Source organism: Carettochelys insculpta, chromosome 2, assembly GCF_033958435.1.
Source record: "Carettochelys insculpta isolate YL-2023 chromosome 2, ASM3395843v1, whole genome shotgun sequence".
Lineage (NCBI taxonomy): Eukaryota > Metazoa > Chordata > Testudines > Carettochelyidae > Carettochelys > Carettochelys insculpta.
In genome coordinates this window covers 129,969,690-129,984,901 of record NC_134138.1, presented here as the reverse complement: position 1 = coordinate 129,984,901, position 15,212 = coordinate 129,969,690, and the positions used below count along the sequence as shown (strand labels likewise).

At 42.1% G+C, this 15,212-nt stretch overlaps 1 protein-coding gene across 4 annotated transcripts in view; it reads left to right on the top strand.

Moving 5' to 3' along the window:
* The first annotated feature begins 3,577 nt into the window (after positions 1-3,577).
* Positions 3,578-15,212, top strand: part of EXOC2 (exocyst complex component 2) — a 193,232-nt gene continuing 181,597 nt past the window's right edge. For 3 of the 4 annotated variants that reach the window (XM_074985929.1, XM_074985926.1, XM_074985928.1), the window contains exon 1: positions 3,578-3,682. The gene's annotated coding sequence lies outside the window, so the exon portion shown is untranslated. Of the gene's footprint in view, positions 3,683-4,041; positions 4,133-15,212 lie in introns of those variants that run through there. The other variant, XM_074985927.1, reaches the window with a different exon arrangement.

The window sequence follows — 15,212 nt, the reverse complement described above, 5'->3', positions numbered from 1 at the left end:
AAACATGCCAAATAAAAATCCCAGTAAAACACAGAAAATAATGTGACTATCCTCCTACCCGACTCCCCAGAAAACATTCTTTGATTTTAGGGCTGTCAGGTAACCAAGTCCCAGGTAACTCCATCATCTCCTTCCTGGTTTTATGTTGTATGAAACAGACACCCTGTGCTTTTTTTTGTGCCAGTACTCACCAGTACTGAGTACCGGCATCTCACCAGCCCTGCCATGGGACAAGCTGGTGGGGAGGCGGCGGGGAGCTGGCTGAGTACCGGCACCAATTTTTTTTACAAAAAAGGCATGGCAGACACCTAACTTACTCCCACATGCAGCATCTTAGGTATCTAAGTTTTTCAACTCCAAGTAGCAGGCTCCTGTTCAAGGACCAAACATCCATGTAACCCAGACTTAGATAGGCAGGGCTTAGCAAACACCTCTATCAGCAGCATCTTTGATGGGTAACTTAGGCAGCTCTGTGCCTAGCGTATGGCTTTTACAAACCCTGTGCTAAGGCATCTGTACTTCCATATTGATTTTATAGGGATCCTAAGAGCCTACCTTTGCTTTATCATTTCTGTGATTATTATTTTAGGTATCTAAAAGTAAAGCATTGAGACACTCAGTACTGCAATGTCCAAGTCCCTTTGTTGATCCCACAGGTCCTGATCCTACACATTTCTAAGCCTATGCCTAACTATATAGCAGGGTCAGGCAAAATACAGCCTGGGAGCTGGATCCAGTCTGCCAAACATTTGAATCTGGCCCACCACAATACCCTGGGCTGCACCTATGTCCTGCAGTCCAGCAGGACCCGCTGGGTGTCTTCAGCATGCTGCTCTCCCTAACTGCACCCAGAGAGGGAGACCTTGAGATGGCCCTGTACTGGTGGGGGAGCATGCCCCCAGCTGGCTGTTTAAACCTCTTTGCCTGCTGTTTAGCAGAAAGCCCTGGGGAGCCTAACTGGGAGCATGCCCCTCTTCCTCCTGCAGGCAAGTGCCCCAGCCATCCAGCTCTTACTTGCCAGAGGGGCACACCCGCTTATTTTCACCTCTGTGCCTTCCTGCACCAGTGCCCCAGGTCACAACCCATACTCTCTGCAACCCTTCCTACACCCTTTGCCCATGTTAGGTTCCTTTTCTGCACCCAAACCTTCATCCAGGCTCTGCATCCCCACCCCTACTCAGAGTTTCCTACTATACCCAATATGCATCCCAAACCCCACACCTCCTCCACTAACGTCACAGGAAAGTACAGCCCTTGACCACTTACCAAATTCATGGAGTGGCCCCCTATCAAAAATTATTGCCCACCCTGCTTTATACACTTGAGAGGTTATATGAAACGGTTCAAGTACATGGCGTACAGTATTATGACTATAGGCTGCTATGTTCTTTACCATTTTCAGTTCTTGCATTAATGTAAAGATAACTTGCAAGCTAAGGAGAAAATATACCATACAAAAATCCTGACCCTATATCCTTCTTCACTCCTTTGTGACATAGGGACAAAAGCCTCAAGATGGAGTTTTAATATGTACTTTTAATGGTAGAAGTTCAGATCCTGTCTTTGTCTGAGAGGACATCTAATGATGACCTCATAAAAGCTAAGAGATGGAAAGCTGACTTAGTAAAAGAGGAAAGGATTTTTAGCAAGAGCGCTTAAAGTTGCTTTTGTTTTGTTTTGTTTTAACTTCTATATAACTTAAGTTACTAACATTTGAAATCAGGGTGCTGGAACAGTTTTTATGGTGGGGATGCAGAGAGCCATCAACAAAAACTGTAAATCTTGTCTGTAAGGGAAACCGCTTCAAACCAAGGGGTGGTGCAGAACTCCCAGTCCCTCTAGTTCCAGCACCTGATGTTTGAGATAAAGGAAGTTTTTGCTAAAGATTCAGTAGTCTTCTTCCTTCTTTTGAGATGTGAAAATGTTTATTCACTAAGATCTTCACCAGTGCAAGCCCAGAACTGTGTCTTCCAAGATCTTGTTTACACACACTGATTTAATTAAGGGTGCATTATAAATCTACTTAAACTGGTGCAAATCCCTGTGTGGACACTTACATTGATTTAAATCTGGTTTATATCAATTTAGTTTATTCAGTAAGGTTTATGCTAAATACAGATACACCAGATTAAAGTCAATTTAAGGGATTATCTGCATGAGAAAATCACTGCAGTTTAACTATTGATATGATTTTTAAACCAATTTAATTAAATGAATACTGATACTTATTTTGTTTAGATTGAAATAATGTAAACTAAACCACATTAAGCCGGTCATAACCAAATTAAGAGAGACAACAGCAAGGTTTACACCAGTTTAATGACAGTGGTTTAAAAATGGATTTAAATTGAACCATTGTAACTTTCCCATGGTGACAACACACTTCCCTAGAGAGACACTTGCAATGGCTCATCAAAAACTCTTTCGAAAACACTTTAAATGAGCCAGGGGCACCAGTGGGTGAAGAGCCAGTTAAAAAAAAAAATCCAACCACCTCCAAAACCAACCTCCTGCCCCACCCCACACCCTGATGCAGCCTTGGCTTATCAGTCAGGACAGCAGCCCAAGTCCCTTGCAGGTTGCCTGGAGGCTGCAGCCTGAGAGGTTTTAGAGGTGTGGTGGGGCCCTGGACCTGCATTATTTAGGACAGTGTTTCTCAACCTTTTTTTTTTATACAGTTATCCCCCTTTTAAAAAAAATTGTAAGTACCCCCAGTACCTACAATTTTGAGACACACATTTTTTCTACCATTGCAACACATTTGTTTAAACATCTTAATTGTGACTGGTTGGTTGTAAGAAATTGCCCATGGGCAATACATTTGCTATCATAGTTATGATTGTGTAAAAAGGATAAATTTAAAAAAAGAAAAAGATGACCTGAAGTCTCTTTTATAAATATTTATTTAAAAGGTTGAGAAACAATGAGTTAATGTACCCTGTGGAAGAGTTCTGCTTAGCCCCAGAGGTACACCTAGCTCTGGTTGAGAGTCACTGGTCTAGAACATAAGAAAGGCCACACTAGGTAAAGGGACAGGTAGCTCAGTGGCTGTAGACCCAGGGTTATGAGTTTAATCCTTGAGGGGGGGGGGGGGGGGGGCTTTGGAAAGGTCTGGGACAGGGTAGATTAAAAAAAAAAATCTGTGGGGGGGGGTGGTAGCTCCTGCTGTGTGCAGGGCACTGGACTCAATGACCTTCCAAGGTCCCTGCCAGAGCTACAAGACGTGTGTAGCTCCATGCTGGGGTCAGACCAAAGGTCCATCTAGCCCAGCAGCCTGTATTCGAACAAAAGCCAATGCCAGATGCCCCTCAGGGAGTGAGCAGAACATCAGCAAAGCCATTCATCTCCTGACAGCCATTTCCAGGCTATGATGAGCTGACTCCCCCTCTCTTGCTCTGTGCCCGACTGAGCGGGTTTCCCCCCTCCCCTTGGTGCTTTATGGCTTTAAGAGCCGCCCCGTGCTCCCCCCGGCGACCCCGCAGCAGGCTCCCGCCCAGGGAGAAGGAGAGGGGGCGGGGCGAATGAGCTGAGGGAGGTGCGAGCGGGCGCTCGATTGCTCCGGCTTCGCCTCTCGGGCGATCGATGCGTCTTGGCTCCACTGTGGCGGCCTGGGCGGGTGGGGGTCGGAGGCGCTGCCAGGAGCGAAGCTGCCCAGTGCCGGCTACGAACGCCGCGGCGGCCGGTGAGTGACCCCCCGCCCTCACTCCGCGGACCGGCTCCGAGCCGCCTGCCCCTCTCGCCCCCGCCGCTCGCTGCGGACCCGCCGCTGTTGGGCGCCGACGAGCGCTTGCTGAGTGCGGCGGAAGCCGAGCACCCCCCTCTGCTCCCGGACGCTCTGAGGGGGCGTTGCGGGCTGCCCGAGGGGCTGCGCCGGGCCCCACGGGGCTGCCGGCTGCCACTTCCGCGCCGCGGCAGAGCGCCTTCCCCAGCGGCCCGATGCGAGCCCCGTCATATGCCGTGTGGACGCGGCCTGTGCAGCGCGGTGCACGAGCTGGTGGAAGGGCCGGGGGCGGCCGGGGGAACCCAGAGTTGTAAGGCCGGGGCGGATGCTCGAGCACTGGCTTGGAAACAGTGTGTGTCTCTGCATTGCAGCTAGGCGCCTCTGGCTGACCCACGTCAACTGATTAGGCAGGTGAGGCTCTGGCCCAGGGGCTGCCTATTAGCTGTCTTGTAGCGGCTTGGGCTGAGGTCTGGGATCCTCCCAGCTTGCATGGCTCTGTAGCCCAGGCTGCTGCCCAGATGTCCAAACTGCAACAGAACAGTTCCTCAGCCTGAGCCCCTGGAGACTTAGTCAGCTGTGAGAGGTCAGCCGCAGTTGTCTGCTTGCAGAGTAGACACACCCACCCAGTGCATAACCCCGGGTCTCTCAGACCTGAATTCATAATATGCTGTATACACACACCCTTATATCTGGCCACACAGTCACTGATATCTTCTTAACTTTGGCATTGATTCGTGTTGCAGAAGCTATCTGAAGGATAAAGCTGAGGCTGCAATGTGTTTGTAGTTTCTGTGGTGCTTTCAGCACTTCCTTGTCAACAGTTTGATGCCAAACTTTGGAGGCGTATATAAAAATACACATTTTCAATTAGCTAGAAACTCTTGTTCAGTTTTTATGGTATCTGTGACTACAGATGTGCTCTTCACTGAGGAGTAAAATCATGGATACTTCAAACCTTTACATTCTAAAGGCATTATGAGTGTGGTAAATGAGCAAGTAATGACACTTGCTCTTTGTCATAACCCACACTAGAAAAGTACTGTTCTATTTGCAGACTTTCTGCAGTAGCATGGGGACCCTGGAAATTTTGAGAGCCCTGGTTCTAAGTCTGCAGCCTGGGAACTCTGAAAGTCTTAGCTTTAGTATGAGCTAGACTCCCTGGCTGGTTGGATGTCAGGGCCTCTGACTTATATTGGGGGAGCTGGGCAGTTCAGCTGTTTCAAGAGTTAGGAACCCTGAGGTCCCGAGGGCAGTCTACATCAAAATTAGGCTTTCCAAAGTCTGGCATAATTTGTCAGTTTCACTGCTGTCTACCCTTCAACAGCAGTGGTGAAACGTTCATGTCAGTTTCACTGAGCAGCTGTGGGGATCAGGGAGAATATTTTGTTTGAGAAACACCATTTATCAGAAAATAAAGTAGTTTCAGCCTGAAAGGTATCAAAACAAATTCTGAAATGATGGCATTTACAACAAACCAGGATTTCCAGATTTCCAGGAGCTCTGCTATGAAGTTGTTTGAGTCTTTTAAACCAAGTTGTCTTTTGATGTAATTTCCCTTTTCTGGTGTAGGATTTTTAAAACTCAGGTGGCTTCTTTTCAAAGCACCTCATCTCTGAAATGCTATATCTAATCAACTCTGGATTTCCACAAAAGATTGTGTTGACAGATGATCACACTTGGCAAATTTTAGGCAGAAAAGTATTTGTCTGGTCAGATTGTGTCCTCATTTATTAGAGAGATGCCTCTATTAAATAATAATTTGATGGGCTTATGGGCTTATTTTCTGCTAGCTAGCAGTAATATATTTCTTCTTCCCTTTCTAACCACCAAGTCACTCTTTGTTACTAATCTCTTTGAAAATCTTGTGAAGCTTTTAATGAACTTTATATTAAATCATGAAATATTCAGAATGGAATTTGAAACGAATATAATGAAAATGTTGTTCTAATAAATTTAGTAATGCTCACAAAGTGCCTGTCATTTAGATTACTTTTGCACAACAAATGAAGTTATCTTTTTAATCTCAGTAGTGTGGGTGTTAATAGTAATGAAGATGTGATGACATGGCTCCAAGTACAAGCTACTTGTCACTGTATAGCCCTGCTGGGACTTTGGGGATGCTAGGCCTTGCTGAAGTCTGTGCTGTCATACCTTTACTACTGTTAGTACTCATGTTAGCTAGAGTAAAGCTGTATAACTTCAGAATGTCTTGGGCTTTAAGACTTCTCATGGTCCTGAAACAACTTTTACAGACCAGCGTTGTAAGTAGCTAAGAGACAAGCACACACTACAAGTATTCAAATTTAAAATGTACTGACAGTATTGCCATAGTCCAGATTTAGAAATTTATTTTTCTAAGTATGCTTATGTATTGCTTTCTTTGTTGGCTCATTCAGTATGCTGAATGAACTACAGTAACTCAATAGTTGATTAGATTAGAATCTATATCATTAATCCTATCGTGAAAATTGAAAAAAGCAGTGTGTAACACATTTAACTAACTAATTTTACAAATATATTTAAATTATAAATTCAGTAAGTTTAAAGAAGCACACTTAAAATTTAAATTTGTCAGTATTTTAAGTGTATTTCTACTTATGTTAAAATATGAAAATATCAAAATTCATGATTATTGATAGAATTTTAAATGTGAAGTTCGGAATATCTGACAAAGATTGAAGGTTGAATGAGAGATGTTTTGAAAATTGTATTATTTCCTCAGATTGTCAATTTATTTAAAGCAACCTAAGTAATAGCTTACCTTGCATTTCTGTTGCTGGCAAAAACAGGCCTATAAAGCAAAAAGACTGATACTACTCAGGCTTCAGTCCATGAAGGTCTAGCATGTATAGGTATTTTGGCATTTTTCTCTAAATGTATATTTCTCGAACATGGTGTGATTTCACCTCTATACTGCTGCATCTCTAGCTGTTGTATAATAATGTGTTGAAACGTACACTGAGATTTGTTGATGAAAAGTACTGTGTAAAAGCAAGTTATTATTGTGCAGGCCTTTATCCAGGTGCTTGTTCTAAAAAGTTAGTTTGGTCCAATGGACTGGTTTGTAGATGAGGTTTGTTATCACATCAGTGTTGTATCCAACAGTGTCATGCAGCAGCATTAAAGCAGATCATACTATTCCCACAGTAAACCCTGTGAGAGAAAACTGTGTGGAAGTTTTCTTGAGGATCCTTCCACTGTTGGAAATAGGGAAGTTTTTTCTTCCATTAAAAAAACCTATTGTGCCACCTTTTCCAAATGTAGTGGATCCTTAGAGCTATCTGTTTATCGGTCCAGAGCTTCAGGCCTCAGCTGACCCATCCCTGAATTTACTGGTGAATGTGGAGAGAATTTATGTTCATCCATCACTAGCCTTGCCTCTGACCCAGCTATACTTTTCCCCTTCATTCTGGCCTATCTACTTTACTTCTCATGTACAATGTTCACTGTATGCTCATGGATTACCTCCCCACAGTGAAAGCAACATGTGGTGGGAGGAGAAATGTCTCAGGAGGGTTCACTCTGTATGTGGCTTCTGGGGGATGATCTAGGCCAGTGATTTTATGTACTAAGTGTGACTAAAATTAAAAAAAAAAAAACCACTCATAGATATTAGGTAGTGCATATGCATGGTGGTAACTTTTCACAGTTAAAGACTTTGAGTTCACATTCCTTCCTCCAAATTCCAATATAGATAAAGTCACTAGTATTGATTGGAAAGCACTGATTGGTAAATAAAACAGATTTCAAATAAAAATATAAAAGTAATCTCAAAATTAATCTGGTTGTTTAAATTGCTGTACCTTAAAACCAACATGTTCTCCCAACCTCCAAATTTGATAGAGGCAAACCCACTTGTCCTTTGGGATTTTATGCCAAAATTTGGGCTTGGACACACTAGATTATAAATACCTGAAATTAGAGATTTATAATTAAAAGGCTCAATTTACCAATAGAATCTTAACAGCATCCTAGACTGCATATTAGTAACATGCTTAAAACAAACAGACCTTCCTCATCACTTTATTTGAAGTGCATGTTGTTTTTTAATGTCAAAATATATTTTTAAACATAACTTTTTAGACTATTCATGCATGTATCTAAGGCATTGTGTTCAGCAGGAAATGAAATTATTCAAACTGTTTTTTGAAAAATAGAAATAATGGACATGCTGCTGCGTGCTGACTGTTCAAAGTAGACAAAAACAAGTTGTGGTCAGCAACGTCAGATAGTCATGGTAACCCTTCTGGCGCTTGGAACCATACTCATTTTTGTTTATAAAAACAAACTGAAAAGTAAATAACCTCCCAACCCTGGTTTTAAATATGATTGGGCTTTTTTGTGAAGTAAAGTGCTAATGCAGTCTGTTCTATCAGCAGCCAAAGAAGCTGATGACAAAATAGGCTCTTGACTTCCCAATATAATTCATGTAGTCAGACCTTGGGCATGTGTGCAGAACTTCAGAGTCAGTTGGGCTCTATGCTATATTCAAGAATCAGACTGCATTGTACTGGAGATCTGTATCTGACTGCAGTATTGAGACCTAAATAAATATATAGGCCTCTAGAAGTGTGTTCAGGTGTGGTTTAACCCTTTTTGGATGAGCTGTATTGACTCTGTGTCTGCAATGGTATATTCTAAAGAGGCTTATAGCAATCCAAAGTTTTGGTTAGAATTTCCACTTAAAGGCTAAATCGTTTAAATGAAACAGACGTCCCGTTGGTAGGTTCTTACTGGTGAATACAGACGTTGGATTTTCAAGAAAAAATTCAGTCCAAAATCTCTTTAAAAATCTAACCGCTTCAAAATTGTCATTGCTGATAATTTTCAAATGTCTGGTGAGGGGTGTGTGCATGAGTGACTTAAACAGTTCTCAACATTTGTACATTGCCTGAGTCTGAAAAAATGAACGTTATGTTTTTGACAAAAATAACAAAATGTGGTATGCTTTTGTTATCATGACATAATTCCTTCTTATGGTCCCAGAAGGCATCAGATATTTATTCTTCACAGACAGCTTCAGTTTTCCATAACTGTCAACTAATCTATAGGAGAGACAGATTTTTAGATGAAGTTTCAGGATACAACTTGGGAGCACACAGGCCACCTCCAATATCAAGAGAGGCATACTGCCTGTGTTAAACTCAGGGCAACATATTGTGAGCATGTCTGTGCATACAGGTCCACATTCAGCAATATTGGCATTTAAGCACATGTTGCATGTGGACTACTCCTGTGCCTCAAATCAGGCACATGCCGGTCGGAGATAAAGGGGAATTGTTAACCTCTCTACCCGCTCTGGGCAGCTCCAGCTAGCGATACTGGAGGCGAGGCTCCCACTCCAACCGTTCGGATCCTCAAGGGCCTGAGATGGTAAGGAGGGACGGCGGAGACCCGGCGACATCTGGCCGCCCCGCCCCTCTGCAGACCGCCCCACCCACCTTCGGCAGGAGGACCCGGGGCTGTGCATGTACCCTTACCGCTGTGAGATGGAACTTTCCCCTGGCAGGCAGTGGCTGGCTACTAGGGCAAAGTCGAGGCAAGAAGGAAGGCTTTAGGTGTAAACTCAATAAACTATTTATTAAAAGGGCCAGCAACGAGCTGACAAGCAACAGTACTCAAAGCGATTTATAACAACAATATTCTATCTAGTCACTTACAATTATAATTATTAAAGGATCCATGAAGTCAACCTGTAACTTGTCATTTATTGAACCGGAAGGCAAGATGAAAGGTAGTTAAAGGAAAAGCTAAAGGTAAGAGGTATAAGGAGCCTTGATCGTTTAGCTCCGAGCGGGGGGAGGGCGCTACACCTCCCCCAATATGCTCCAGCCGGGTCGCTACTCCAGCCTATTGGGGGTCCTAGGGCTGTGCCTCTGAGGCCCCCTTCCAGCTGGGTGAGTGCGTTTGGCCTCCCCAGCTGGAGCTTGGAGAATTAGGACGGGAAAAGGAAATAGGATAGGTGCAGCGCAGAGTCGGGGAACCGGGAGGCTGGGCCTCCACCGTTTCAACCCACCTGCACAACAAATAACAAATATAACTATTAAGTGAGTACTAATGGTTGACTGTAACAATAACTAATTTAAACTATAACTAATCTGAACTGTAATTTACGAACTATTAATACAAGTGTACAGCTGTTTCTATTGCCTTTTGGTTATTGCTTAATCTTGGGCAGTCAAGCCCGGCCCCAGGGTCGAGCCCCTGGGTGCAACCCTTCCCTGGCCCTGGAAAGGGCACGGCCGGGGTGCGACCCTGAACCCCCCGGTAGGGGACCCAGTACCCAAAGTGTCTGTGGTAATGTGAAATGTTTAAAATGGAATGTCAGAAAGGTCCCGGGCTGTGCCACAGGCCTATAAGTAAGTTACGTGTCTGAAGACGGAGATCCAGTCCAGGTAAGTGAGTCACAATCGGTTGTGGTGTCCAGTTAGGTAGGTGGTCACGACGGCAGCAAAGGTGTTGAAGCCGCAAGATAGCAGAGGCGGTGAGAGTGCTGGTGCCGCTTGGCTACGGACCCTGGGCTTTGCAGCCAGGTACGCAGTAGCCCGCCACTAGGGCGGGGCCAGTTCGCCACTTGGCTGCTCCACCACAGGGTCCACTTGCTGCTCCTTCAACGTAGATGCTGCGCTGTCAATGAGGCTGCGGGCAGTGATGGCACTGCGGTGGCTGGTGGGCACCGCCGGCGTTCCCTCAGGAGCTCTTCGCAAAGGCTTCGCTCTATTGAGCTGACTTGAGAGTTCAGTGGACACTATTGCTAGCCACGTTCCTCTCTGCGGTAGCAGCTGTTATGACAGCTAGCTCCCAGGGCCACAGTATGGTGGGTGGCACCTGAATTTATAGAGCAGTCTTATGAATATTTATGACATGATTATCATATGTGAGTTCTGTGCAGGTGGTTTTCAAATAGGTCCTCCTCTTGGCCGAAGGTGCTAAAAGTCTGCACCTGGGGCCAATCGGAGGGCTCTATTTTGAACCTGCTACTATGAATAATTCATGAGTTCAGGTTACCGGGGAAACCAACTGACACAGAGTGACCCTTGCAGGGGGCTGCTAAATGGCAGCCTATGTAACTTTAGATTCTACCTGTACCTGCATTGATGTTTAATGGCCAAAGGCTTGTTTTCCCCAGCCCACGGGGATGATAATGCCCAAGGGATAAAAATCCCTGACAACACCATGAACCAGGACCATGTAGACAGTGTGGGCAATGGTGGTGGAGCAAAATGCTTTAAGTTAAGTGGCACAAGGGTATTTCTCACCAATGCAAACTGTAAAAACCAAGGGAGTCACCAGGGATGCCACATAGCAAACATTTCTTTATCAGCTTCCCTGGCACTTACATCCTTACCAACAGCACAGGTTTTAGCTCTGGTGGTGTTAATTGTTATTTTAGGACTAATAATGTTTGGCTGAAGAATAGTTTGTATAGATACAGGAGTTATGAAAAAGTCTGGTGTTCTTTTTTTTTCTAATAAAACAAACAAATCCCCCTCCTGGTGGTATTTATTTAGTTAAGTTTTTTGAGTGTCTATGTCATTTTCAACATATTTACATAAACAGGTTTGATACTCAAAACATCAGGCTCTAATTTCAGTCTGTGAATAAAAGCTTTTAACTAATTTAAGAACTTGAAAGGAGATTATTGAGTATATTAACATTCTTGTATAGACTGTTAGATTTATTAGGAAGCAGTAAGAAATTACACAACTGTAGAAATGGATGTCGGAGAGAGAAATGCGGGGAGTCTTAATTAAAGAGAAGGTTTGAGTGATTACGGTCAAATTTATAGAAAGTTTGTGAGCTGTCTGAAAGTATGGATGCCTAGGTCCCTTTTTATCTTCATGTTATTGACTGTACTAACGAGTCAATGCCAATACTGTTGATTAATACTTAATTTGGGTAATTTGTATTTTTAGGGATTATCAAATATCAGTACATGAATTTTAACATGTTGAATCAGGCAAATCGAAGAAAAGAGAAGGAAACAAACTGTTGTAAAGTAAAGCATAAATACTGTTGGGAATAGCATGAGAGTCTGATTTGAGGTGGTAATCTTTACTGTGAAAGAGATTTTCACCCTTTGTAGCATCAACATGGTAGAAATTTGTGGAAGTGAAATAGTAGATTATGGGATAATTTGAGTTGAGCAGTTGACAAGTTTTGAACTACTTTCACTCCTCTTAAGACAGCTCAGCATCAACATGTTTTAAGGAATTTGGCTGAAATATAGGTTAGGAGTGGTGAGAGAGTTTATCTATGAGCAGATACAAATCAATGAAAGTCTCAGCTCGTGAGATTGGGATTCATGTATTGTGTTTTATTTATAATTGTAGAATTGAAAGCTTTTATTTTTGGACAATATGAATTGAAGGAATTAAGCATGCTTATGTAGTAAATTGTTCAGTGTGTGGTTCTGGTTATTTTTTTTAAGCTGAGGCAAACCATAACAACCCGGGTTTATAAAACTAAGTTTGTTTAGTCATATATGAATTATTGTAGCATGTGGAAAGAGTAAGAGAGTTTGAACTTTAGTTTTTGTGGTGATTTTACTGAATGTGTATGTGTGAAATATGTAGTTGTCATTTAGACAGACTGACCCTGTCTCAATGACTGAAGTGTGATGGAATGGATGTGGGAAGTTGGACTGTGTGTATGGGCACAATTAAGGCTGGATTTTGCTAGTGAATTTGAGGGGTAAGAAATATGTGATGTGGATGGTGGATTGGAGGCAGTGTGAGGGGTAAAGTGGGTTGAATAGTGGGAAGCATGCCCAAGGTAGAAAGGCACTGAAGGTTTTTAAATGGTTTCAGTTCAGTTTCTTCTGTTTTGACAGATAGTTGGTTTTGTGGTATCCCTCATATCTTAAAAATAATAGATGATTTCTCCTAAAGTGTTTGTCTGCCACAATGAAAGACACCCCTTAAAATCACTGCAAGGGTAACTTTCTTGGTTTTAGTTGTTTGTGTATCTGGGCTAGGCTTTTGTACAGCCTTAACTCATAGGGTCACTTTGTGATACTCTTACCCTGAGATGTACCTTGTGTTATAAATAGACCCACTGACTTCAGTGAGACTCCTTGTGGTATAAGGTACTATTCAAAGTGAATATTTGGTATAAGAACAGAATTGGACCGATTTGACTAAAATGGCATTAAAAACTAATTTAATTTAAACTTATGCATCTCTTCAATCTGTGGACAAGCTCTAAGTAAGGATAACGTAATTTGGCCCTTAGTTAATGGGGTTTGTTTGTTTTTGATGATCTTTTTCAAACAATTAACATGTCAAGTTTATTTGAATATTTGAGATGTTCTCCAGGTAGATCTGTTGTGCATAATGCAGTCCTTAAGTATTTACAATTTAGTGTTTGATACTAGCCTAAGATTTTTTGACATGTGATAGATAGAAGGTTAATTGATGTTAATTGATGTTAGCCCTTCATCAGCTACTAAACTGCTACAAGACGAGTGCAAGTCATTACTACAAAAGGCCATGACCAGTATGTTTTCTCAGGAAGGTTTATGGATTTCTTCTTTCTCCCCAAACCTCACAACACACAAACCAGCTGTGAGGGTAGGAGGAGAAGGCAAGCAGCTTTCTTAAACACACACAGTCCTGCCTCCCCCGCCCCTTTTCCTCTTCATACCTCAACAGAGTGACAGCTCCTAGATGTTGCGTGCGAGTGAGTTCAGCTGGTGCTGTGTGGTCTGGGTGTGTGGTCTCTGTCTCCGCGGAGAGGCTGCTAACAGGGTAGATGAGAGAGAGCAACACTGTTTACTTTAATTTATGTCGGATGCCGGAACTATGCCCAGAGTTTCTCCTGAGTTTGATTCCACAGTTAGTGGCGTCAATCCTTTGCAGCTGCAAGGCAGTTTGAAATACGTACTGAACTCCCCTACCAAGTGCTTTCAGAGCATCTGCTTCAGGTCCAGACTTCTAATCCCTTGTGACTCTGAAATCTTAATGGCACTGCTGAATGCTATGATTATTTTGTTTTCACTATGTGAAGATATACCTTTTTTGGGTTAAGTAAAGCAAGAATTTTAAGATATACAAGTGTAGTCACTATGAAAACAAAGCTATTATATGGGCATTACTTGGCTATCCTAAAAGATAAGTGACATAAATCAGATGGCTTATTAGGTCATGTGATGAAAACATATTCCTTTAACCAGAAAAACTCATATCAAGTAACTTAATATAAAATCATAGTTTCATTTTTCTTAATTTGTCCCCCATCTCCCACCAATTTATACTTTTAAATTCTAAATGGATTTTTGGCATGTGACATTGTCCTGTCAGTTAACATGTTTGTCAGTGTTAATAATCGCTTGACTCGGCATGCCAACAAATGAGGCTTTACTATTCCCATGTAATGGTGATATAACCCTTTATTTTATATTCATTTTTTTCGTTATAGAAGTAGCTTACTGATGTTTTGAAGACTTTTTTCACAGAATATAACATTCATGAATATTTCTTGATTAAATTGACAAGTCATCTTTTATTATATAAACAAACATGCATGGACTCTTAATATCACTTGGAATTTCAGCATTGTTTAGCTTATTCACTTCCCAGTCTTTTCTGGCAGGCTTGCAGGATTAGACTTTGTATTATTGATGCAGTGTTGAAGGTTGTGGAAATTCTAGTGCATTGAAGATCTCCAGAGGGGTTAATAAATGTCAGGTTTTCATTGTGTTGCTTTTTGGCCACTTTTAAATCTTGGTTTGTGTAGGTTGTCTGTCTAAATTTACATTGTGGGGGAAGATAAAGTAACAGAGAGGAGTGCTTTAGTGGCTTTCATTGGTTTGCAGTGGCTTTGAATTAAAAATATAAGAACTTATTAGGAAATCATCTCATTGTCTTCTGCAGGGTGATTTGCCATGCTTCTTCATTGACTCTATTGTGTTGCAATGTACCTGAGAAATTCTTGGAATTTTCTGTATTAAATAAGTATTTTCCGATGAAAAGAATCTAATGTATGTTTAATAACAGCAACAAAGGGTCCTGTGGCACCTTATAGACTAACAGAAAAGTTTTGAGCATGAGCTTTCATGAGCACAGAGTCACTTCGTCAGATGTTTCGTAGTTAACCACGATGGTAGACTCTTCAATTATATGGAATCTGTTGAGATTTTTGGCTATATTTTTTTAAACTGTAGTTCAAAAGTCTGCCTCTCTTGAGAGATCTGACAGAGAGATAGCTGTGTTAGTCTGTGTTCTAGCAAAACAAAAAAGCAATCATGTAGCTGTTAGTCTTTAAAGTGCTACATGACTGCTTTTTTTTTTTGATGAAACATTAAAGTATGTAAAGGGGTCCTTATAATAGGTCAGGTAGTTATTGTCCCTGTTCAAACCACGTGGTTAATGTGTCGAATTTGAATATGAATGTTAGTTCTAAGCATTTCCTCTTTAGACTGTTTGTTAAAGTTCCTCTTCAGTAGAACATACATTTTTCAGATCTTGAATAGAATAGCCTGCTCCATTGA